Genomic DNA, 27,977 nt, shown 5'->3' on the forward strand with positions numbered 1-27,977 from the left:
TATGGATAACATTGAGAAGAAAGGGATTTCCAGAACACTTGATTGTACTCATGAGGAACCTGTACATAGATCAAGAGGCTGTAGTTCAAACAGAACAAGGGGATACTTCATGGTTCAAAATGAAGAAGGGAGTACTTCAGGGTTGTACTCTTTCACCATACTTATTCAATTTGTGTGCTGAACAAATAATCAGAGAAGCTGGATTATCTGAAGAAGAACATGGCATCAGCTTTGAAGGAACCTGCAATAAGGAGAAGACCCAGCTTTACTTTCTGAAAGTGAGGATGACTTGAAGCACTTGCTGATGAAGATTAAAAACTACAGTCTGCAGCATGGATTACACCTCAATATCAAGAAAACAAAAATCCTCATAACTGGTCCAATAAACAGCCTCAAGATGGATGGAGAAAAGATGGTAGTTTTCAGGATATCATTTTACTTGGACCCACAATCAACACTAATGGAAGCAACAGTCAAGACATCAGACATTATATTGCACTGGTCAAATCTGCTACAAAAGACCTCTTCCAAGTGTTAAACAGCACAGATATCACTTTGAAGACTGAGATGCACCTGACCCAAGCCATGATAGTTTCAATCTCCTCTTATGCATATGAGAGATGGACAATGAATAAGGAAGACTGAAGAAGAGCTGATTCTTTTTAATTGTGCTTTTGGAGAAGAATGCTGAGAGTACCTTGGACTGCTACAAGGACTAACAAATCTGTCCTGGAAGCCATGCAGCCAGAATGCTCCTTGGAAGCGAGAATGGCCAAACTTCATCCACCTACTTTGGTCATGTTGTAAGAAGGAACCGTTCCCTGGAGAAGGATATAATTCTTGGGAAAGTGGAGCATCAATGAAAAAGGGGAAGGCCCTCAATAAGGTGAATTGACACAGTGGCTGCAACTATGGGCCCAGGTATAACAAGGATCATGAAGCTTGCACAGGACCAGGTAGTGTTTTCTTCTGCTGTGCCTTGGGTCGCTATGAGTCAGAGATGACGAGATGGCACCTAACAACAACACAATAAACACAGTAATATATCCAGGATACATTATTAAGTAATAAATGCAAAGCACAAAAAGGTATAACTTATATAAAGAGGAGAAATACTACACCTTATATTTTTTCATGAATATAAATTATCTGGAAAATAAATAGAAAACTTGTCAGTAGGACTTTTGTTGTTAGGTGCCATCGAGTGTGTTCTGACTCATGGCAACCCTATGTACAAAAGAACAAAACACTGCTCAGTCCTTCACCATCTTTTTGCTATGCTTGAGCCCATTGTGGCACTCACTGTGTCAATCCATCCCATCGAAGATTTTCCCCTTTTTTAGCTGACACTTTACTTTACCAACCATGATATCCTTCTAGAGGGACTGGTACCTTTTGACAATGTGATCAAAGTAGGTGTCGTAAAGTCTGACCGTTCTCACTTCTAAAGAGCATTTAGACTACACTTCTAAGACAGATTCATTTGTTCTTCTGACATTCTATGGTATTTTCAGTATTCTTTGACAATACAGTACAAATGAATTATTTCTTCTGTCTTCCTTATTAATTGTCGAGGTTTCACATGCATACGAGGCGGTTGAAAATACCATGGCTTGGGTCAGGTGCACCTTAGTCTTCAGTGTGACATCTATGCTCTTTAACACTAAATAAATCTTTTGCAGCAGATTTGACCAGTGCAATACAATGTCTGACTTCTTGACTGCTCCTTCCATGGGCATTGATTGTGAGTCCAAGTAAAATGATATCCTGACAACTTCCATCATTTCTCCATTTATCATGTTGTGGCTTATGGGTCCATTGTGATAATTTTCATTTTCTTTCTGTTGCAATATAACTCATTTGAAGGCTGTAGTTTTCAATTGTTTCCAGTAAGTGCTTCAATTTTTCTTCACTTTCAGTAAGTAAGGTGGTGTCATCTGCATATTGCCAATTGTTAATGATTCTTCCTCAAATCCTTATGCTTTGTTCTTCATATTCTACAGTTTCTCAAATTATTTGCTCAGCGTACAGATTGCATAATTATGGTGAAAGGATATAACTGTCATGAACACCTTTCTTGATTTTAAACCATGCAATATCCCCTTTTTCAGTTCAAATGACTGCCTCTTGGTCTATGTGCAGGTTCCTCATGAGCGCCACTAAGTGTTCTGGAATCCCCATTCTTCACAGTGTTGTCCAGAATTTGTTATTATCCTCAAAGTCAAATACCTTTTCATAGTCAATAAAACCCAGGTCAATATCTTCTGGTATTCCTTGCTTTCATCCAAGATCCATCCATTGCTGATATCCCTAATTCACCCTCTTTTCTGAATCTGGCTTGAATTTTTGGCAGAAATCAGTAAGGGTAGATGGAAATGGGAAAATATAGTTTATTTTTTTCATTTTAAACTTTTCAACTTAAATTTAATCATTCACATATGCAACAAAGATTGATCCTTATCCCCTCTTATCTATTTTCACCTTCTTCTTACCCCTCCATCCAGGTTTAACATGGCTCATGGGAGCCTAGAGAGGGATTACCTTTCCCAGCCTCTCTTATACCTAGCTGGGGCCATATGACTGAGTACTCACAATGTAAAATGAGTGGAGATGGGGCATGCAATTGCATGACATTTCCTGGGCATTTCCTTGTAATAAAAACTGCTTTCCCCGTATCTCCTTGCCTTTCTCCCTGTCAACAGGTTGAAGGAGGGACTTTGCCAACTTTTAGGACATAAATGAGGATAGTGTCTAGGGCATAGTGCATTATGGAGTTGAGCAATCTATCTATTCATCAGCTCCTTAAGGATTGTTACCTTAGAAATAAATACCAGTCTTTTGTAAGTATTTGCATTTGGGTCTCTCCTATATAAGCTTGACTCACATTCTAATAAAGAGAACATATATTCTATTTTAAATGTAGCTTAAATGTTTAAAGTTTGAGATCAACTCTCTTTAAGTTGATCTTTAATTTTTAAGTTTAAAATCAACTATCTTTGAAATTAAAATAAGCAAAGTCTGGAACTTACTAGTTATTGATACTACTGCTATTATTTTATTACTTATTTTCCTCAATAGTATTCAAGACTGCCCTTTCAGAACAGTACAGTACCTTGCCTGTTGATAATTCTAACTCTTTTATATTGACTCTCAAACTGTTCCTAATATAATTATGTAAAAAAAATGATCTATTGCTATGTCGAAAGGAAAAGGCCAGTCCTTCTCATCTCTGTTTTCTGTGATTTTATTTATTTATGTTCACATTTGTTCATTTTCCAAGATTTCTTCATTTTCCAACCTTCTCTCAAGATTATATTCCATTTTGACAGTTATGATACTGTCACTTGTTTACTTATCATCACACAAAGAACTTTAGTATCTGATTAGCTTCATTCTATTCTTGAAAGAAAAATGTCTTCCTTTGACTAACATATCTTACAGATAACTCTCAGTAAAATAACTTTAGGTGCTTTCTTGATACTATTCTATCACCTGACCCAAAACATACTGCAGACAAGGCTAGCTGGATTTAAAATTGATGTTCATGATTTGGAAAAAAGTTTTCTGATAATTGTGGCCTGCAAATTTACAAAATTTTTAATTGTCAGGAAATTTAAATAGCTTATTAATAGACATCATGCCCAAGTCCTTATAGCCAATATCACCATCAAAATAATTAATATGGCACTTATTTTCATTCAATTCTTCTGAAAGTTAAAATATCTCCTATCCTTAAACTTCTTTTGAACAGTAGTTTCAGAACTTTCCAACTTTAACATTTACAAACAGAGAATTAACTGTTTCTTATTTCAGTATAATCCAGTAGATCTTTGATAGGATTAATTCTTCATTTATAATATGTGAGTTTTATTTGTTTGTTTTGCTTATAATACAAACTGCAACATCTCAAACTAAAGATTTTTCCTTGGAGTCTTTACATGAACCATTTCTACTCTATTTTCTTACCATTTATTTTTTTTCCCAGTTAAGTTAGGCTATTGTGAGATGTTCTTCCTTTTTATTAAAAAAAAAAAAAAAAGAAAAGAAACAAGAAATCTCAGACAAATTGGTTGATGTAGGATGTTAAGTCCTTTTACCCTTAAATGAACTTGCCATTCTCCACCATTTATTTTGGCTTTGCAGTTATTGGTATTGTGGTTATTCTGGAACTCTCATAAATAATTAAAAATTATTTCTTAGTGAAAAGGGACTCTGGATGGAAAAGCAAACCACCATACATTTTACACAAGGAATAATGTACAGTAAGACTATTGCACAATCATACATATTAGATCTCATCATAAACAAGATATAGTCAATAGAAATGGAATGAAAGTGGTAAATTTGAGCAATACTGAGATATAAAATCCAAAGTGATGGTAACTTACTGAATATGGAAAATAAGAATACAAAGAGGTCAAAGAAGGCTATAAGGCCTGATTTGAACAATGGGGAGAATTGTAAAATAAACATTTGGTGAGTGAACACAAAGGCCATGACCTCCTAGGTCAATGTAAAAAAAAAGTCATGTACAGCAGAACTGTTGCAGGAATTTAGTAAATCAGGAAATATTATAAATAATAGTAGATACTCAAATTCTTATGTTTGATTCATCTGGAACAAAGAGGAAATCACCATTCTTGCACAAAGCATCTAACTCCTGCTTTTAGGTGCACATTCTTCACTGCTAAATTCAACTGTTATAGAAAAAGATGAGAGAGGATGAGAAAAAGACACTTAAAATCAACGTTGAAAATCTATTTCAAATAAGGGATTTAAGAAAATCACAATTAAATGAACATCAACTTGAAGATTTAGTGGTAAAGTTTGGGCTGGAATTTCCTTTGGAGGAAATTACACTTATGAGAAATATCCAATAAAATAGAGATTAAGTTCATTGATGTAAGAAAAGTAATGTCAAATCATTGCCTTAAATACAGGTTACACTTATATTAGAGATATACAGGAAAAAAAAATAATTGGTGCAGACAGCATTAATGAGGAAAATCCTTCTCTTCTGTTTACCCAAGATAGGCCACTGTTTTGAGTCAGTTGAAATGTTTGTTACTGGTCTGTGAAGACACAAGTACAGAGATTCAAAGGAGTTAGAAACTTTTATAGCAATTTGACAATGTGTGTTCAATATAATAATAATAAATTGAGGCTCGTACGTGTAAGCCTTTTTATATTTACTTCATACTTTTCAAAAGTCATGTTTTGTGTGCTCATTTTTTTTTTTTATTTCAGTGTTAAATGTTGACTGATTAGAAACTTTAAGAGAGTCTAGTCTTTCACCACAGAAAATGTAACAAGCACTGTATTTGTGTATAGATAACATTTCTACCTAAACAAAGAAGGCATCCCAAAGATTTTGAAAAGAAAAGCATTGCACATGTTCTAGGAATAGAAGGTAGTGTGTTGTTATTTTGCATGTCTAATTTATTTCAACTCATAATGATCCTATAAGACAGAACAGAACTGTCCCATAGAGTTTCCTAGGTTGCGATCTTTCTTTCATAGGAGCATATCAGTAGGTCTTTTCTCCCATGGATTAACAGATGGGTTCATACTCCAACCTTTTAGTTAGCCAAATCCTTTAAATGTTGTATCACCAGGGCTCCAGAAAGTAGCATCAAACCAAACCAAACAAAAACCCACTGCTTTCAAATTGATTTTAATTCATACTGACCCTATAAGACAGAGTAGAACTGCTCAGTAGGGTTTCCAATGCTGTAAATCTTATGGAAGAAAATTGCCTTGTCTTTTCCCCATGGAGTGGCTGGGTTTGAACCACCAATCTTTTGGTTAGTAGCCCAATGCTTTAACCATAACACCACAGAGGTTTTTAGTGACTCTACAAGTCCTTTGAAATATACTGTGCATAAGGGCATAAAGGTAGAGAAAGTTATAAATTAACTTGATGTCATAACTTAGCAAGTTCCTTCCCCAATCTTTGGATAAGAAAAGTTGATTATTAAAAGTGAGACTATAGCATAGGTAATAAGCTAATTCTGGTTGTAAAATTTTTAGGGATATAATTCTAATTAGTTATCTTTCCTTTGTTTCCCTCTTATTTTCTTATCACTAATGAATAAAAAGCCAGAAAGACCAACCAACACCAAATGTTATGCTACTCTGGTATATTTCTTTATATATAGGCCAGGCTTTGAAAAAGGTATTAGCTTCAAACCCATTCATCAAACATCCCAGAAAATGAAACAGTTACACAGTACATATTTCAATGCAAGTTCAAGTCATCTCATCACTTTCTCATATCAGGAGAACATGAGTTTCCATCCTTTTTATACTTATTCCTAAAAAATAATTTATTAAATTTGAAAAAAATAAAGAAAATAAAGGGTTTACAATTGTGTTCTAGCAGGATTCATCCTGGTGTGTTAAAACGAGCTATATTTGATTGATGAAAAAAAAATAGTGATACTATCAAGAGTAAAGAAGAAAATTTTAGAAGAATCCAGATATTCAAACATTTATGACTTACAAATTGAAGCCCATAGCATAAATTCATTCAAGTGAATACTTTGGTATGAGATAGACATCAAAATGTAATCTAGGATGCATAAACTGGATGTGGGCATTTTGGCTCTTAGCCAAAAACAACTCTTGAAGGATATGTAAATTAAAATGAAGCAGACATATTCTGAACAGCCAATTCAATGATCTGCTAAATTCATTTGTTTTTATACAGTATTAATTATTACATATTTTTTATAATGAAGTTGCTTCAAAGGATACAAATAGAAGACTTGATTAGAAGCAATCATAGAGTTTCCTATCTAAATTACACCTCTCATTCTGAAGGACTAAAGGACAAAATCAACAAGAAAAACACCAGTTGGAGCTCCTCTTTGCTATTCAACGATTTTAATCTCCATCTCCAAAGCTACACCTTCAACCTAAAATGACTTTGAAGGAGATTCACAAGTTTTAATTATTTTGCACCAGCAGAGAAACAAATGAACAATCAAGTACAGCAAGAGTTCTTTTTTTTTAACATTTTATTGTGATGTGGGTGAAAGTTTACAGAGAAAATTTGTTTTCCGTTCAAGAGTTGACACACATTTTGCTTTGTGACATTCATTGAAATTCTCCCAATGCAGCAAGTATCTTCCTACTTCTCCCTATGGTTTCCTTTTCCCTGTGTCTTTCTTGTTGTACCTCTTTTGCACATGTAGGTTTCTCCCTTTTCCTTAGTGATTTTGTGCTGTCACCTGCTTTTGGTATGTTGCTCTCGCTTTACCCAAATCATTACTTTTCTCTTACCTAGTTAGCATTACTTTTAATTTATTTACAACCATTTTGTTAAGAATTAAATTCAGGTTGATGCTAAACATAAGACCGTGTGTAACTTTAATATATTATTTCACAATTAATGATACCTTGATACTTTTGTTCTGTTAAAGAATATATGTTACTTTTAAGTCACTCTCCAAAGTTTTGGTTGTTCATTTTCCCCTACAGAGGCCAGGAGAGGTAACTTAATTTCTTTTGCATAACAGCACTTTTATTCAAAAAAGACGTCTCATCAGTATAAAAAATAATTCCCTGAACTTATGTTGATAAAGAACATACATTTTTAAAACGAAACATCATAAGCTGCATACAAATATAAAACAAATATATGCCAAATATCTTATTTACCTCATTAATTAATAAGACTACTAGTAAGATGTTTTTACTGTTTCCAAGGAGAATACAGATAAGTCACTTATATATAGAAAATCAAGAATGTAGATATAAGATTACAAAGAAATGTAAATCTGGTGAATATTCACAAGACAATACTCAATTGCATTCTATTGACAAAATTTGTTTTCTTTTCTATGGACAACAATTGTTTGCATGAGTAAATAGCTCAAAAAAGATGAAAGAAAGAGGATTGGAAAACATCAGATAACTGAGAAAGATACGTGGCATAGGACAGCCAGTAATCATTTTCATTTTTATTGCACCTATTTCAATGCCTTTTACAATTTTTTTCCTATAGTGCTATCAAATAGAACCTTCTATTTGTGTGTGTGTACATTTTGCTGTTGTTGCTGTTGTTATTCTTCTCTCACAAAAAAGAAGAAAAGACAGAGGAGGCAAGTTTTCCTTAAAAGTGGAATTTACAATTCAACTGCTTTTCAAAAACTATAATTGCCAAGCATTTTAAAAGGTGATTAATCCTCTCTGCACCTGTTGTTCTTTGATTGCACTTGTAAGTAGCTGTGTGCCCTAAGTACAGTTTTCTTTCAATTGTCCATATGGAAAAATCTATTTTTACTCCACTCCTATATCTAGAACTTAAAAGATTATTATTTTTTCCCCCAAGAATTTTGCTTAACAGCCTATAGTGTAGGAGGAAAACGCCACAGTTGCTTTGGTAGACCATAGAAGTAGAGTGGAAAATGAGCATATAGCCTCTCACATAAGTAAATGGGAGTGTCAGCAAGCAGTGGGATTTTTAACCAGCAAATGGCTTCTGGGGAGATCCACACCTTACTGTGGCTACCCTACCTTACAATCAAATTAAAGCCCTGACTGAACACAGTCTAGGTTTTATTGGCACCCTCTGAATAGAAGCTAGTCATTTCCAGAAAGGCCTTATTAGGCAGGCATCAATGCTCCCTGGAAACTTGAAAGGAATACCACAAGCATTAGGGGCTTTCTAGCTTACTCCTATGAGCCATATTGGTTGATTAAGTTTGAACGTCTCTGTGAAGTGCTTTAGGAAAGTCTGCACTGTGAGGTTGGCAGCACAATACCTTTTCTTTCCTCATTAACTTCCCCAGGGGTCTCAACTCAAAACCTTGCACTTAAATTAAGTTCACTTAACATTATATAAAAGCCAGAAGAACCCCTGAGGTTTCATTGGCTTCTGTTGAAATTTGTCTTTGCTGCCAAAGTTATATCTTTTTTAGTAGAGGCCAAAATTCACCAGGAAGGAGCTCTGGTAGAGCAGTGGTTAAGCCTTTGGCCATTAACCAAAAAGGTCAACCATTCAAACCCACCAGTTGCTCTGTGAGAGAAAGACTGTGTGGGAAGCAGTCTGCTCCCATAAAGATTAAAACCAAACCAAACTCCTTGCCAGGGAGAGGATTCCAACTCATAGAGACCTAAGAGGACAGAGTGGAACTGTCTCATAGGGTTTCCAAGATGTAAATCTTTGTATCTTTGTGGAAGAAGACTGGCTCATCTTTCTCCCACTTATAAAGATTACAAACTTGGAAATGCTATGGGGCAGTTCTACTCTGTCCCCTGGGGTCACTATGAGTTGAAATTGACTTTATGGCAATGTTTTATATATATATATATATATATATATATATATATATACATAGTCATCTATCACCCCAGCTTTGGGAGATTGGCCAGCTGTGAATCAGACCTCATAAACTCTCCTTCTAATATCCAAGATAAATCTGACTTTGTCCATGCAATTATTCTGATTCAAATAATTATATGCTTGATTTAGTAGTGGGTGCCAGACACAAATGTGATCATTTCTTTTTCCCTCAGCCTCACACAAAGGGGTAATTTGACCCATGCCCCCAGCAACAGGTGAATGGCACAAAACATGAGCAATGCATGCATGGAGAGAAAACCGCATTTTATGGATAAAATGGGTGACAGAGAAATGATCCATGTGCACAATTACTAAATTTGCATTAATCCTTTTGGGATGGATGCTCTCATTGTATGAGTCTAGGGAAATTTGGCAGAGGAAGGCTGTTGCCTAGAGGATAAAAATAACTTTATTCTTGCTGTTATAATCCTGAACACTAGGGGATACAATTCCCTTGCCAACTTTTTGAAACTCCAGCCTAGGGCACAGGAGTGTCATTTAAAACCCTTCACTTCTTAATCAAATTCCTAGTTTTTCTTTTTCAAATACTTAGGTTTTATTTGTCTCAAACAACAGTATCAAATAAGCTGGGCTTTCTCATTGCAATTATGTACTATTCCTATACTGACATAAGAAAAAATTAAAGGTATCCCACAGATAAGTATACAGATGGTGAAATACAGCTATTAGTGTTAAAAACAAAACAAAACAAAAAAGCTTTTAGGCTTCTTACAAACCATTCATTCTACTTCATAAATTGGCAAGAAGAAATGGTCACTCAGTTGAAAATGCTACTGAAACCAATGTTTAAACCACAGGTGAAAATGAAGGAAAATCTATGCCAAGAAGATTGTACCATGCAAAAGTATACATTTCTAGCTTTACTACAAATACAGAAAATCAGTGAAAGATTAGAAGGAAAGCCAATAAAACATAATAGAAGATGAATTAGGAAACCAATTCATGCTCATGTATTCACATGGATGGAAAGTATGTAGGTAATTTGTTATTTCATTAATTATATCTACATTCTAGATCTTCATATTGTTGGCATTGTTGTTGGGTGGTATTGAGTCCATTCCAACTCTTAAAAACCCTATGTGGGACAATATAACTGCTTCATGGAGTATCCAATTTTTATTGAAGCAGATAACCAACTCTTTCTCCTGTGGAGTACTTAAAGATTGTGCCACCAGGGCTCCATGACCTGGGAAGTAATGGTTATAATGCCCATAACTCAGACTGTCATTCATGAACAGCTCCTCTTCCATCACTGCCACAAACCCTAAAAGACTTTTTACACTTTCTTATGCAACACACACATGTGCCCATACACCTGTCTTTGTGATTCCCCTACTCTCTGCTTCCTATACCGGCTGTGCTATCCTTATGAGCATTGCTATAAATCCTTCCCATTGAATCAGTTCTTATTCCATAGACATACATACTCTTGAAACAAACATTTATACTGATTATTTTTGCTGCTGAGACCACCCTCACTTGCAAAAGGGACTTTGGTTCCTCTTTGTTCTGTCTGCATATGACATCTACAGTATGCCATGAGAATACAGAGTGCCCCAACAACATCTGTTCTCTTTTCCAACTTCAGTGTGTTCGATTCATGTCATTTTCTCCTATATTTTATAAGTTCTTCTTTTTCCCCATAGACCTAGCAACTTGCCCTATTGACCAGGAATGGAGAGTGAGATATGACAATATTTTACATAAGTTGGACTGCTGACCATCTGTGATAGGCAGAATAATATCCCTATAGAGAACTCCACATCCTAATTCTGAAAACTTGTGAATATTTACCTTACATAGGAAAAGCGGCTTTGTAGTCATTATTAATTTAAGGATCTTGAGATGGAGAGATTAGGCTTGATTATCTGTGCTGGTCCAATGTAATAATCAGAGTCTTTATGAGAGAGAAGCATGAGTATCAGAGTTAGAGAGAGATTACAAGATGCTATACTTCCAGTTTTGAAGATTGAGGAAGGAGGCATAAACCAAGAAAAGCAGATTGCCTCTAGAGCTGGGAGAAACAAGAAGACAGATTCTCTCCTACAGGCACCAAAAGGAATGCAGTCCTAACAATAATACCTTGGTGTTAGCCCATTAAAATCCATTTCAGATTTGTGACCTCTGGAACTGTAAGATAACAATATGTGCTGTTTTAAGTCACTAATTTTGTAGTAAGTAGATATAGCAATAATAGGAAACTAATGCACCACCCCTCGGGTACATGTGTTTCTTAGCTCCTTGAGAAGAAAATACTACAAGAAGCATTTCTAGGAACTTATCTTTTACCTTTTAAACTTCTGTGAGTGAGTTCTAGAACTTTCTACCAAGAGAGTCCATTAATCCCATGTTCTACCACCTGAAGGGGGAGTTCTTAGATAGTGTTTTTCCCATATGGGTGGATGCCTTTAACACCTCCCTCCATGTCCACAGATTTATCTGCAGATGCTCTTTTTTTTTTTTTTAATAATTGTTGTAAATGTATAGATACAACACTTGCCAATTCAACATATTTCACATTTACAATTCAGTAACACCATTGATGTAACACCAATTATATCAATCATGTTGTGTAACCCTCAGATGTGCTTTTAAAAGACACTCTGATTTGTCATTCCCTCAAGAAACTTCTTCTAGACTTCTAAACTACTGTTTGGTTAGAACTATTAACTATTTAAAATACAGGTGTTTCCCAATGGAAAATATAATATTTCAGACTGTCTCCTGCTTCTGGGGTTACCTTCACCTAAAAGTCCTCCTTAATTCCTTAATCATTGTTGATACTCAACCTTATTCATCATTACGACAGGCTTGAAATGATACTGGGCTGCGGCATATACTCAAATTTCATTTTCTCTGTTTGACGTGTTATCATTTTTCTAAGTGAGCAGTCACAAAGACTCTAAAGTAAGACAGTTAATAATAAACTGAAATTTGAACTCCTCACTAATGAAGAGTTATATATTTATAAACAACAAATTGAAATGTACACACACGAAAATGAGAAATAACAAAATAAATCTTCTTCCAATCTCTACAATTTAGAATGTTTCAGGCTGTAGAGCTCTGGTAGCATAGTGCCTAAGGCACTTGACTGCTAACCAGAAGGTTGGCGGTTCAAACCCACCAGCCACTCCTCAGAAGGAAAATGGGGCAATCTACTTCCGTAGTGATACTGCCTCGGAAACCCAAGGAGGGGTCGCTATGAGTCTGGTTCAACTCTTTGGCACACAACAACAACAACAACATACTGGCTTCCTGGATTATCTCATTTAGTTTAATGACTTTAAACACCTTTTATATACTAATGATATTCTCATATTCATATCTCTTTACTTTTCTCCTTAGTACTGGATTTCTATATCTCACTATTCATTCAACATACTTACTTAGGTATCTAATACACAGTGGCAATGCCCCATATCTGAACTACTGAGAGCTTTGTTTTATAAATATGTATCAAATCCAGCCACATTTACCCATCTCTGATCCACTGTCCTTGTCCATCATTGTTCATTAGCCTTCTTTCAGACTACTGATTAGCCGTCTGGTCTCCTGGCTTCTATTCCTTACTCCCTTGTAGTTTCTTGCACTCACAACAAAAGCAATTGCTATTAAAAAAAAAAAAAAATGTAATCCAGACATATTACTTTCTTGCACAAAATTTTCTATTGGCTTTTATCATACTTTAAAAAAAAAAAAAAAAACATACTCCTTTCTTGTTCTGAGTCTTTTCCTATGTCTCAGTTCTCATTTCCTACTCTTTATTCCTCCTCCACATTGGCCTTCTCCCTGTTCTTAAATCTCTGCAGTGTAGTAAATTACTTTGTGTGGCTGTTCTACCCATAAGTCTTTGTAAACTCCAAGGTGGGATTTGCTATGAGTAGCTGAGGAGCTCCTGATTGCTGAAGGTGTCCACCTGGAGTATTTCTGTTGGGAGTGGCACAAAACAATGTTCTGGGAGGTGCCCACTCTCTCAGGTGCTTAGAGTTCTGATGCTATAATTGGCTAGTTTGACCACCCTGCGGGCTCTAAAGGAGGCCTCCTGGAGGCAGAACTCTCTCTGACTGCTGGTTGAGGAAGACGTGCTGCTGAAAGAGACACGGGCTCCTGAGGCATGCATTGCTGGGAGAGATGCAAGAGACACGCATTGCTGAGTGAGACACCGAGGGACCAGCACTGCTGGGAAAGAGACTGTGAGAGACTCTTGGATGAGGGACGGTGGGCTGGGAGAGAGACTGAGCGTTCTTCCTGAACTTGAGTTGTAGCCTGGTGCTTCCCTAATAAACCCCGTAATCCGTGAGCTCTGTGTGGCCACTGCAGTGAATTATTGAACCCAGGAGATAGGTGGTGGGTGCTTTGGGAGGAACGGTTGGTGAAAGGGCTGGAGGGAGGCAGCATGTCTGGCCTTGCAGTAATAGGCCTTGGGTTACTGCTGGTAATCCTGCCTTCCCCTTGTAGTGTTAGAGGAGGTCAGAACATGTGGCCTCCTTGCCTCTCTTGCAGTCTCCAAGCTCATTGTTTCTTCAAGCTTTTGCATTTTCTGCTCACTTGTCTGAAATACTCTTCCTCAGCAAATTCAACTGGCTTTTATCCTCACTCCATTCAAGTTTTGTCCAGATGTTATCGCTGTGTCATATAGTATGTATTCTTTACAACTCTTTAATGCCTTCTCCTACTTTATTTTAAATTACTGCACATATCATTATCAAAAATATTTACACTGTTATTACTAAGGGAAAGGAAGACACAGAGAGGTACACAAGAGTCTAGACAACAAAGGTAAATTTTATTACATATACAATATTGCACTATCAAGAATAAAAAACACTAATCTGTGGGTGGATACATACATAGGTAGACAGGCAAAAAGGTCATGTATGGGTAGGCAAATGGGAACATACCCATGACCATAAATAAGTTTGGCAGAAGATATTCCCACATCTATGGTTGCTAAAGCTAACAAAGGACAGTTAGGATGACTTTTTAACCACAACTAAGCTCCTTGAGGGAGTGAGTTTCTGGGCTTATGGGCTCAGAATCGTGGTTGCAGGGGACATTAAGCTCAAATGGTACAACAAAATACAGAAAAATAATGTTCCATATACTACTTTGGTGAGTAGTGCCTGGGGTCTTAAAAGCTTGCAAATGACCATCTGAGATGCAGTTATTTGTCTCTCCCCATATGGAGCAAAAAATGAAGAAAATTAAAGACATATGAAAACAATTAATCCAAAGGGCCAATGGACCACAAGATCCATAGCCAACATGACACTGATACCAGAAGAACTAGATAGTGCCTGGGTACTGATGCCAACAACTCAGAAATGGATCAGAATTAGAAATTCTGGATAGAATGGGAGAAAAATGTGGAACAAAATTCAAAAACATAAGGAAGACCAGGATTACTGGTCAGATAGATATTGGTGAAACCACTGACACTATGGCCTCAAGTGGCATGTTGGACCTGTAATTGCACTCACTGCTGTGTCTCAACTCTCAGCCAAACAATGAACAGGACTATGAAGTGAACAGCTACACCAAGGAGATACACTCCTTAGAACAGTCAACAACAACAACAACAACAAAAATGGTCTCTTTCCCCTATGAGACAATAAACTTTATATAAGAGCACCAACCATGCTATATTGTCTTCTTGTAAAACTTCAGTAATTGGTATACAAGAAATAGAAATATTAGTATCTAGTTGATGAGAAAAATAGGTCATAGTTGCTTATAAAAACATGCATTCATGTTGTTGGCAATATGTTTTTGCAATAATCCCCAATAAAAATATAGACTCTCAGTGCCCCTTAAATTTGGGCTGGCCTTGTGACTCGATAGATATAAAGAAGTATTAGTTTTGAGCTGAGGACTCAAGATGCTTTGAATGCTTCTGCTCATTCTTTCAAGAATCTTGTTTCCAACACGTGAACAAGCAGAGGCTACCAGCCATGTTTACAGAACTGAATCACTCTAATTGCACAGCTGAGACTGACAGATGAAAGAGGCTAGCTGATGTGAGTACAGCAGCCTGCCTGATCTGAAAAGGGCACAGATGTGTGGTGAAGTTTAGTAGAAACCAGGAGAACCACCTAGCTAAGCCCAGCCTAAATTGTCACACTGAAAAATCATGAGTTTCAAATCATTAAATATTAGGATAATTTGTTGCAAACAGGAGCTAAGCACACAATAATTTATATCTCCATATGACTTCACAGAAAGAGTTTCCATGCCTCAATACTTATAGACCTAAATTTTTGCATGACTAAATTCTATAACAAGCAAGCTGTGTGACCTTCATTAACTCAGTTAGCTCCCAAACTGTATAAAATGAGGAGATGCCACCAGGTAACATACAACATCACTTTTGACTCTATGACTCCCTGTAATGATAAGATGAGAAAAAATATTTGAAAATATTCTTTCCACTAAAAACAAAAACAAAACAAAACAAAAATATAATAAAGACAATGACTGATACATTCTAAAAATATTACTACTTCTTACTTGACTTCCTATTTAACTAGAAGAATGAACTTTAGCAACTCTTAAAATTAAGTCCTGAGCTGAGTACCTAAGTTTACTTTATATCTCCTCTTCTCATACATGAACCAACATAGCAGAAGAAACAGAATGATATAGTTCAATAACCAACAAAATAAATAATAAACAGTAGAAAGAAATAAGTATTTGAAATATCAAGTATGAGGTCCCATTATTAACCACTGATTTAAAAAATAGCACATTGCTTTCTGTTTCTATATAACATAGACATATTAACTTTGCTTTTTCTTTAGCTCCAGCTTCATTACCTAAGGAAGAATTAACCACCATGTCTAAAGACAGTATTTGCCTTATTTTAGATGCAAGACAAACCTAGAAATTGTGTTATAATTTTATTTCCTGTGAGTTCCAAGCCCACCTTTTTTGACCCTGCTTTGTGATCATTTCTTCCTTGCCAGCTGGTACCATATTACACATTGTCAATAGAGGGTGCTGGAGGGACACTGCAAGATAAAACAAGAAGTAGCATCTTTTCAGAATCCGGGATGTTGTTATGCTGTGGCTCCCAGCACATGAATGTACAGGAGGCCCAGAAGTGGTCACTTCCTTGTAAGTTTCTTGACCACAGTAGATCACTTCTGTGGGCCATCTCAGTCCACCAGAACTCCATAAAATGTATTTGTTATACATAAGCTACTTTCTGTTGACCAACTTTAGTGTTTGTATTAATAAGATGTGTTATAAACAATAAGTGATGTTATGTATTTTTAACATTTTGGGCCAGTAGTCAACTTTATCATATTACAAAATGAGCATTTCAAAATATATTAAAGCTAGTAATTCCTACATCATTTTTAACACTTGAGAAATAAGAGTCTCTGTTCTCCAAAGTGAGAAACATAACTATACCAGCAAATAGCAAACAAATTGAGAATTATGGCATTGGTGGTATAGTGGTTAGCATAGCTGCCTTCCAAATTGAGAGTTATGTTAAGGATGATTTTTTATTTTTTCCTGGAGAGCTTAAGTGTAAAATAATTACAGAGAAGAGTCCATATAATTATTCTTGGTGTGTAAGATATTAATCACAGTTTCTAGGAAAATAGCAACCTGAACTGAAATCAGTGCAACAAACAGATACACAGTCTTTCAAACACTGCAAAGTTTTACTGAGAGAATGGAACCCTCTTTCTAAACTTATTATAGACATGAGCCAGAAGAATTTAGTCATTTGGCTTAGAGTTAGTCTTAGGTCAGTTTCCCCAGAGGCAAATCCAAAGGAGACTCTTTTGCTTGTGATGTACAAAGGAAATATTCCTAAGAGAAAACAGTAAAGAAATGGTGAAATATGAGATACAGGACAGATGCAGGGGAAGAACTACACAAAGGTGCAGTTGCAGATGATATTCTTAAAATATTAGCTTCAGCCTGCTACTACAGAACCCTGGAACATTAAGTAGGTTTTAGAGTTGTCTCAACTTGAGGTGAGGGAGTGAGCCTGTCAAAATCTCAATATCCGTTATTGCCTTATTGGTGTTAATGGAACATTTACTTCCAGGAACTTCTGCTTCTGCCTAAGTGAGCAGAGCAGCTCCAACAAACAAGCCAGACCTCCATAGAAGTACCAAAAGCACATCAAAGCAGAGACAGAGGTATAGGAGTGGATGGAGCAAAGGAATCTGTGCAGAACTGTGTTTGTCTCTTAGCAAAAGAAAACAATTGTTTTGTCTTAGTAGTTTTTATTTTAGAAGATTGTCTCTCTTTTTTTTTAATTTTATGTTTGGAACTATCCTGAACAAAACACAACAGAGAAAAGATCCTGAGCCAAAGAATTTATCAAAAGATCAGGTATGATGTAAAATAGTGAGAAAAAAGAGATGGACTTAGTATTCCCACACTACTACTGAAGTCAATCAAGACCCCTCTCTTGAAAAATAAATATCAGTGTTCTAAGGTGATAGCAAATCACCTGAAACTGAAAAATTACATTCAGTTCTGTTTAAGTGTAATCTTTGGAGGCTGTAGAGGTGGAGGGATTTTCCAGGGGTCTCTAGGGGCCTCTTTTCTTCCTAACAGTGTCATCTTATGTATTTGTTTGAGACTTGAGACTGAACCCAAATATTTAGGTATGCTTTCCAACTTTGGTTCAGAACATTTCTCTTCGGTTCTATGCAGTGTATCTGAATCATATCCATCCTCTGACAGATGTATAAACACTGAAAGTAAAAGCAGGAAGATAAACTGCTGAGCCAGAGAATATAAAGGATGCAAGGGAAAATGGATTTTAAAAGGATGCAACTAAAAAGAAATTTGGTAACTGAAAAAAATTATATAAAAAAATCAAAATTCAACTCTCTCATGAAAAAAATATAAGGATAAGCAAGATGGTTTTAGCATAGCTTAATGTATTTTTATGATTTATAATTATTATTTCTTAGGATATAGATAGAGTGAACTCTGTGTCTAGGGAGGAAAGGTTAAGGATTAAAGAGTATCATTCTCTGTATTTTTTTCCAGGTAATGAAACAACACTCATTCAGAAAATGTGTTTACTTGAAAATAATTATCAGTTAGCTTAAATGACATTCTAAGAGGAGAGAATACACAATGAAATCCAGGAATGGTGGCTTGGTTTATAGTGGACTTCACTCAATCTAAGGTAAATAAGACAAATGTGCGATTCAATCTTGGGCAAAGAGGGAAAAATACAAATAATAATCTGTTCCTTTTCCAAATAATTAAGGATATAACAACAATAATCAGAAAAATCAAAGAAATCAGTAAAACTCATTCTCAGGTTTACAAACATACAATCATTAAATTAGATAAACATTATTGTCCTAGGAAACAACTAAAGAAAATCAGGGAGGTCAAAATAAGAAAACATAATTATAGCAAATAAAAATTTTAATATGCTAAGAACTGATATCTATTTAGTGTTTCTTTCTTCCCTTCCCTGTCCCTTTCCCAATCAGGAATGAATTATATACAGTAAAATACACTAAGTGCATTGTTTATTCAGGGAAATATCTTTCTCCATTGAATTTGTAGTGGCAAGTTTACATAAATGACTTGTGATTATTCTATTTGTGCATTTATTTCAATGATCTAATCTGTTCCATTTCTAGCTCTCCTTTTTCCTTGTGCTGGTACCATACTGGTCTAATTAGTATAGCCTTATAATAAGTATTGATATTCTGTGGTTTAAGTATCAAATTTTTATTCAATATTATATTAGATAATCCAGGTCCTTTACATTTAAGCATACATTTTAGAAAAATCTTGTCAAGATCCACCAACAAATAAACTGGGAGATCTCTTTCTCTCTTTTTTTTTTTTTTTTTTGAGAATATACACAATAAAATTTACAACAATTCAACAATTTCTACATGTATAATTCAGTGACATAGATTACATTCTTCATGTTTTGCAATGATTCTCACTCTCCTTTTTTGAGTTTTTCCTCCCCCATTAACATAAACTCACTGCCTCCTAAGTTTTCCTATCAAATATGTCAATTTGCTCTTGTCTATTTGATCCAATATAGAGAGAGCAATTTAAAAAGCACAGAGTTCTAGGCAGATATTTTGTAGTATTAAAATAAACTATAGTTTCATTTAAAGAAGACATCAGGGCATATTTTGATTTAAACTTTAAGGTTTAAAGATTATCTCAAGGCTATAGTCTGGATTTATCTAGCTTCTATGACTGCAGAAAGACTGGATTCTATGAAAATTTAAATATCTGTTCTACATTTTCCCTTTTTTGATCAGGATTCTGTTGTAGAATCTTGGATCAAAACATACAGTAATGGCATCTGAGCACCATCCAGTTCTTCTGATCTCAAGGCAAAGGAGGCAGATGATCATAGAGGCAATAAGCCACACATTAAATTTTCTACTCTTATTTTTTACTCTCCTTCTCTGTTGCTCCAGGTGAATGGAGACCAATTTTGTAATTTAACTGGCTACTTGCAAGCTTTTAAGACTCTAGGCACTATGCAAACAATGAGGAGATAGAACAAAGACTCTGCACATCACATTAGGCTAATTAACTGGGATGCCTCTAGAAATCATGACCTTAAACCTCCAAACCAAATAAATAAATCTCATGAGGTGTTTGGTTTTACATAAACAGTACATAAATACCTCTTCTTTTGTTATTTCTGTTGTAAAAGTACCTTTCACACAACATTTGCAAATTCAACTTTTTACAGGTATACAAATGATTGACAATAATTACATTAATTGGCTATTCAACTCTACCCTTAATCAATGCAATTTTTCCATCTCTGTAAATGAAAACTTAGTGTTCCATAGCAAACCCCACTTTTACTCCTTCCACTTGTCCCTGGTAACCATTTATATGTGGATATGTGTACGAAAGGAAAAACTCAGGCACACTGAGGTTACATAAGATGTCAAAAATCACATAGCTATTAAGGTTAGAACTAGGATTTGAACTAAGAAAGTATTTATTTATGCTTATACTCTTAACTTCTATTCAGTGAGAATTTCAGAACACTTGTGTTCATTCAGAACCTATACATAGACCACGAGGCAACCATTCAAACAGACCAAGGGGCACTGATGATTTAATATCAGGAAAGGTATGTGTCATGCTTGTGTCATTTCACCATACCTATTAAATCTGTAAGGAGCTCTGGTAGCATAGTGCCTAAGGCACTTGACTGCTAACCAGAAGGCTGGTGGCTCAAACCCACCAGCAACTCCTGTGAAGGAAGGTTGGGCAATCTACTTCTGTAGTGATACTGCCTCGGAAACACAAGGAGGGGTCACTATGAGTCAGGTCCGACTCGATGGCACATAATAACAACATTCAATGTGTGTTGCAGCTCTGGTGGCATAGTGCCTAAGGCATTTGAGTGCTAACTAGAAGGCTGATAGTTCAAACCCACCAACCATTCCTCAAAAGGAGGATTGGGCAATCCACTTCCATAGTGATACCACCTCAGAAACCCAAAGAGAGGTTGCTATGAGTCGAATTGACTTGATGACAGTGAGTTTCATTTTTCTTGGTGTATATCCAATATGTATGGTGAGAAAATAATCCATAAAGCTGTACTATACGAAGAACATAGCATTAGAATTGGTAGAAGACTCTTTAACAGCCTTCAATATGCAGATGACACAACCTTGCTTGCTGAAAGCAAAGTGCATTTGAAGCACTTACTCAGAAAGATCAAAGCATATAGCATTCAGTATGGATTAAATCTCAAACACAGTTGGAACAATAAGCAACATCATGATAAACAGAGAAAAGACTGAACTTGTGAGAGATTTCATTTTGCTTTGATCCACAGACAATGTCCATGAAAGCAGTAGTGAAGAAATGAAATGATATATTTCATGAGACAAATCTGCTGCAAAAGACCTCTTTAAAATGTTAAAAAAGCAAAATGTCACTTTGAAGGCTAAGGTGCGCCTGGCCCAAGCCATATTTTCAATCACTTCATATGCCTATGAAAGCTGAACAGATGAATAAGGAAGACTGAAGAAGAATCAATGACTTTGAATTATGATGTTGCTGAAGAATATTGAATATACCATGGACTTCCAGAAGAATAAACAAATCTGTCTTGGCAGACGGACAGCCAGATACTCCTTAGAAAAAAGAATGGTGAACATCTCATGTACTTTGGACATATTACTTGGAGAAATCAGTCCCTGGAGAAGGACATAATACTTGGTAAAATAAAGGGTCAGCAAAAAAGAGGAAGAACTTGAATGAGATGAACTGACACAGTGGCTGCAGCAATGGGCTCTAATATAGCTAAACAGCACACAACCATAAAGTGTTTCCTTCTGTAATACATAAGGTGGCTATGAGTCAGAACAAATTCAATGGCACACAACAACAACAGATTAAGCTAAGGACTTCAACTTTTAAGTTGAGTGATGTGGGAAGCTGATGAACAATTTTGATAAAAAATCACATAAAGTGGCATGTTTTAATGAAATAGAGCAAAAAGACCAATTAGAAGCTATTACAACAAGCTAGATGAGAGATGAGAGAATAATATTCCAGCAAGACTGTAGCAGTGGAAGTAGTAAGAAGTGATTGGAAGACATTCCAGAAGGATTGACACAGTGACTGTAACAATGGACTCAAACATAGCAACAATTGTGAGGATGGTGTAAAACCAGATAGTATTTCATTCTGTTTTATGTAGGGTCACTATGAGTCAGCACCAACTTAATGGCACCTAACAAGAAGGATTATTAATTTGGTTACTAGTTTGTATCTATTACAATTCTTTTTAGCTAACAACTAATTTGTATCTATTATTTTTAGCCAAATATGTATATGTATGTATATACATCTATATGTATACACACACACACATACACATATAAAGCTCACTGCCGTTGAGTCGATTCGACTCATAGAGACCCCAGGCAGTCCCTGGTAACAAATATCCAACACATGTATAACCCATTTTTATGAATCAACATAAAAATCCTATTAAATTAAAAATTTGAGGTACATGTGTGCTTTGCAACACACATCAAAACATCATTATTATTGCTATATTTTTAAGTTGAAAATATTGTAGTGTATCGGAAAGTGTTTAGTCAATATTTTATATGCATATAAAAGTGCACTATATATTAAGACAAACATTTGATTGACTGGACTTAAATATGAGTACTTAAGTATGAATTTGACTTAAAGACAGAAACAGAACTCGTTTGTAATCTGGGGACTGGCAATATATATTTTGGCCAAAGACATCTGATTGAGGGGTTCTCATAGGAAAGGGGAAAGATGATTGTGCTTGTGTGTGTGTGCGAGGTGGGGTATGTTATAACAATAACTTCACCCTTATCTACTGGGTTTTTAAAATCAAATATTGAACTCTACTTAGGGATTTAAGAGCCTATTCCTTCATCTTTTCTAAGCTTGGGAAATAATGCTTTTTCTTTTTCCCTTACAAGGGTGAGAGGTGGCCTTTTTTCTGATCTCCAAGAGAGCTTACAAATTAATTCAAACCTAGTTAAACCCCTCACTTGAAAGAATGTAGGTTGTTATGTTATGGGACCTGTGTTAAAGAAACAGACACTTTGAAGATACTGCCTTGTCTTCAAAAGTTATTTATTCTCAGGAAGAGAACATCAAAACTGCTCCAATTCTTTTCTGAGAAAGTGCTGTTTTTATGTGTTTTATTTTGAGAACCAACTTGCAAAAATTACTTTAATCTTCTAAATCATTCTTTAAAACTTTGAAGATTTAAATTCTTCAATAGTCCATTTGGAAAAAAAATGAGGATGGTGTACTTGGTTGGTGGGATGTCAAGGGAACCTCCAAATGGGATAGTCAGAGAGACAAATGAGAAATAATTGCGTAACTGTTAATGATCTGTTAATGTTTTGTATTTATTTTTTAACCTTCTCACACAGTTAACAAACTTGCATTAAAAATGAACCTAACCAAAAAAGTTGAAATAAGGTTTTTTTTTTTTTTTTTAAATCCAGTCAGTTGAAACTCAGATTTAAGGAAATGTCCCAAACCTTAGGGCAGCTACTTTCATGTGAATTATTCCTTTTATGTACCTGCTGAATGACAAAAATTTCCATGTGCTTCATTCTAAAGTGCTTAAAAAACTAAAAACATGGATGCTTCTGCTTTAGGCTCTGTAAAGCAAAAATACAGCTAGTTTATATTTTCAACACTGGATATATATTTACAACTATGTCGAGTGTTTTCAGAAATGTATCTCTACTCCTTCCAAAACTAAAAGGTGCCCCTTCTCTTAGTATTTATGACAATTACATAAATGATTACAGTGTTTGTTTTAACAACTCATAATATGTTCAATACAAACTTGTTGAGTCTTCTAAAAGTTCTCCTCCCAGTGAGCAAAGAGCGAAAACTCAAAACCAGTCCTGAGGCTTTCCCAACATTTTTAACCAGCTTGTAAAGTAAAGTGAAATGATTCCACAAGTTTCAACTAAACAAACACTTCCAAGAAATCAGACTATAAAAGGATAATTTTTAATCCTGAGACAGTTTCAGGTCATGTAAAAATTGTTTGTCAAATATAATTGTTCTCTGTCCCTTTTTAAACATCATGATGTTTGGCTTTGAAATGTATTTGATTATAGTAAAATTGACAGTACACAGCAATTTGTATGTAGATTCCAAAATAGTGAGTACAAAGACCCAGAACCTCAAAGAGAGCCTGCAAAATATAATTATAAACTGAAATAGAAAGTATCCTCACTTCTGCAATCTATCTAGAGATATTACTAGTAGGAATATAGTACAGAATATTGTAAATATTCCAATAACAACTTCTGGAGATTACTTTATATTTCTAAGCCCCCTTTCCTCACTGGGGAAGAAATAATTGCTCTTCATGCATAAATTATTTATATAATAAAATAATATCCATGTAGATTGTGTGATATTTAAATCTTATAAAATATGTATGCATTTGTATAAATGTAAAACTAAATATACATATATGTAATGCATATGATACATAATATACATTATATCTAAATACAAAAACATATGAATTATATATAAATATATATGGAAAGACTCATACACACATTAATTTAATATACCACCCATTTGTCATTTTGTCATATTGTAGTAGCTTGGATGTTGCTGTGATACTGGAATCTATGTTACAGGTATTTCACTCTTGGTAGATAGGTTTTAACGGTGCTTACAGACTAAGACAGGCCTGGTGATCTACTTCTGAAAATTAGCCAATGAAAGCCTTATGCATCACAACAGAACATTGTCCAACTCACTTGTTTTGAGCATGTCACCAGAAGGGATCAATTGCTGTTGGAGGACATAATGCTTGGTGAAGTAAATTGCCAGAGAGGGTAAGGGAGACCCTGAGTGAGCTGGATTGGCACAATAGCCACAACAATGGTCTCCAGCATGTCCATTCTGGAACAGTGAAGATGAAACAGAATTGGATACTGTTTTGTTCCATTACACATAATGCTGTCATGAGTCAGAGTCTACTCCTCAGCAGCTACCTCTCTATCTATTTTTATGTATCTATACAATTTAATACTCAGAACAAAATTATTTGTGAATTTTATGATTAATCACATCTTTACATTAGGAATCTGAGGCGCAACAATAATAAATTATTCAAAGCTAAGTGCTTACCCAATAGTAGATCTTGACACAAAGTTAGTCCTTTGCAGTTCAAATTCTAGCACTTTTTCCAATGTAAAAGGGAAGAAAATATATGTCCTAGAAATATTATTAAAAATAAAAAACATTGATCAAAGAAGAAATTAAGATTTCTATCTTAGATTCTAAACAGTAAATATTTAACACAATACTTTGGATTTCCCACAATTGAAATGTCCCATGGGTAATGACTTTTTGTTCCTCCTTGCCAATCACAATGCCCTAGCCTAAAGTGATGACTCAGAAAGGTAAATGAGGCAAATCAATTCTTAGAACAAACTACTAGGTGAAACTGGATAAGTGAGTACTTTCAGAGGTTAATTATCTCCGTTAGGAAAAGACTAGAATCCCAGAAAGCATTTGGACACCCTAATATATCATGGATTAAATTCATGCCTGCTGAATTGCAGTGAGTTTCTCCACCCAAAGATAAGCTAAATGAAATAACACCAGAGGAAACAAAAACAGAAACTGGGTTTACTATATTTTTAAGTAAAAGGATTTATTCTGCAAGCTTTTCACTTAATCACCTCCCATTGAAGGATTGAAAGTTCCTAAATACTGCAATGGGAGTCATGTTCAAAGAATTCTAAATGTGCCCTCATTTCAAGGCATACCATAAATCCCATATTATTCTTCATCTTCACTGTCAGAATTTATATTCCCATCTATTAGATCATCAGCTAAATGATGTTTATCACTCACAAGTCAATCACCCTTCAACCAATGTTCATTTTAGAAAACTTACAAATTTCTTTTCCAGCTGGCCAAAAAGAGAGAGATCTAAGAATTCAGGGAAAAAATAAAATACTAGAGCAGTAATATATTTGAAAATGTACCAATAGTTTGGCAATTCATACATATGAAATGACTTCTAGTAAAAGTCAGGATGAAGTAAACTCACTGCATAGCTTATCACATGAAAGGATTACAATTAAAAATTCTGGACAGAACACAAAGAGAAATAACCTAGAAGACTATAAAAAATAAACAATTGCAGGAAGGCTGGGGTGAAATGTCTAGCATGGTAGTGAGTTAATGTCTTTTTTATTTTCTCCTTTATCTCCCAGGTTTTATCTGAGAGGGCAGTCAGAACCCAAGAACTGCTCAGAAGGCATGGATCACAAAATCTCACCTTTTTAGCAGGAGCACAGGGAAAAGGAAACTCTTCAGTTGGAGGAGTCACTTCTTTGTCTCTCTCTCACTTACTTATTTTTTTTAACTATTTTTTTCCAGGCTCTATTCTGAGGTTAGTTCCAACTGAGAAGTTACACTGTTACAGCAGCAAAGACACCCAACACCCTGAGAGAAATGGATCACTCATACATTGCTGGTGGGAAGGTAAAATGGTACAAACACTCTGGAAAACTATACTGCAGTTTCTTGCAAAATGAAACATGTGCTTACCAGATGTCATGTAGTGAATTACTTGGTATGACTTTTCTAACTATTCTTTGTGGCTCCCACCACATTACTGGGTGGAACCATGCAAAAAAGGTGTATGCAACATTAATGTGGGGATTATTTAGTTATGCCATTCTGTTAGGCTTAAAATGAGCCTTCCTAGAGGCAGAAGGGATGATCTCACTGCCATCAAGACAGAAAAGCCAGAGTTGGATTGGAATGCATCCTTAGACCTGAGATTTCCTTGGACCTGAGATCCCTGTGCTGGACCTCCTTTACCTAAAGACTATAGAGACTACCAGCTGAGGCAACTGGCTAAGACAACCAGCTGAGGAACCAAAAGGCATGAGACAGAGTGCTGGGCTTTCCAGCCCATGGAAGGAGAAAGCTGAGTGCCTTTGGGCAGGAGGCTTGCTGGAGCAGTGGGGTGTCCCTATGTGTACCTATCATCAGAGCTAAAAGAGCTTGTCCAAGAAGGGCAGAGGCCAGGCTGAGAGACCTAGAGGCAGGGAGGCATGCCAAAGGGCACAGCAGAGGGGAGATTGTCCTGATCAAAGAATTATATCCCAAGAATGTTCTTAAACTTGAGTTGTAACCTCATACTAATAAACCCTATAATCATTAGTATTATCTGTGACTTCTTTGTGGCCATTGCAATGAATTATCAAACCCAGCAGGGAAGGAGGGTGGTAGCATGTCTGGCCTCATCGGAATAAGCCTTGGCCTTCTGTCACATGTCGATTTGGGTGAGGGGAGGAGCAGTATGGAAAGAGTCTGTGACCAGCATGGTGACATTGGGGAAAGGAAAAACACTGAAATATACACAAAAGCTACAAACAGAAGCAAATACTATTACATGCACAACATTGCAGTATCACTAACACCAAATACCAGGCTACAAATTAATGCATAAGCAGGTGAGAAGAGCAGGTGGGGGTAGGCAAACAGGAACACAACCTAGACCAAGGATAGGTTTGTTTGAATGTTGGTTGAATTTTGGTTGAATATGTGTAAGAATACATATGCACTTGTGCTGCAAAATTAGGCACATACATTACTAAAGCAACAGAATGCAGGATTGGAGTAACTTCTCAGAGACAACCAAACATCTTGTGACAGAGAATCACCAGTCCTGGGGGTTTGGGACCATAGTCTCAGGAGACATAATGTTCAATTGGTACACATAGCTCATAAAAATTATTTTCTACAACTTAATTTGATGAGTAGTGACTGGGGTCTTAAAACAAAAATAAAAACAAAAACTAAAACAAAAAAATGAATCTTAAGAATGGTTGAGGAGAAAATGATGTGCATTACATGTAGAAAAACAAAGATTTGAATTACTATCAATGCATTAGAAACCATGGAGGACAGAAAGGAGCAGAACAACATTTTTAAACTTCTAGGTGGAAATAAGAGAAGTAGAAACCCAGAATTCTGCATTCTGCAAATATAATTCAGGAAGAAAGGCAAAATGAAGGTATTTTTAAATAAAGAAAAAGTAAATGAA

Source organism: Orycteropus afer, unplaced genomic scaffold (assembly GCF_000298275.1).
Source record: "Orycteropus afer afer isolate SDZICR_OR568_19922 unplaced genomic scaffold, OryAfe1.0 scaffold00022, whole genome shotgun sequence".
Classification (NCBI taxonomy): Eukaryota; Metazoa; Chordata; class Mammalia; order Tubulidentata; family Orycteropodidae; genus Orycteropus; species Orycteropus afer.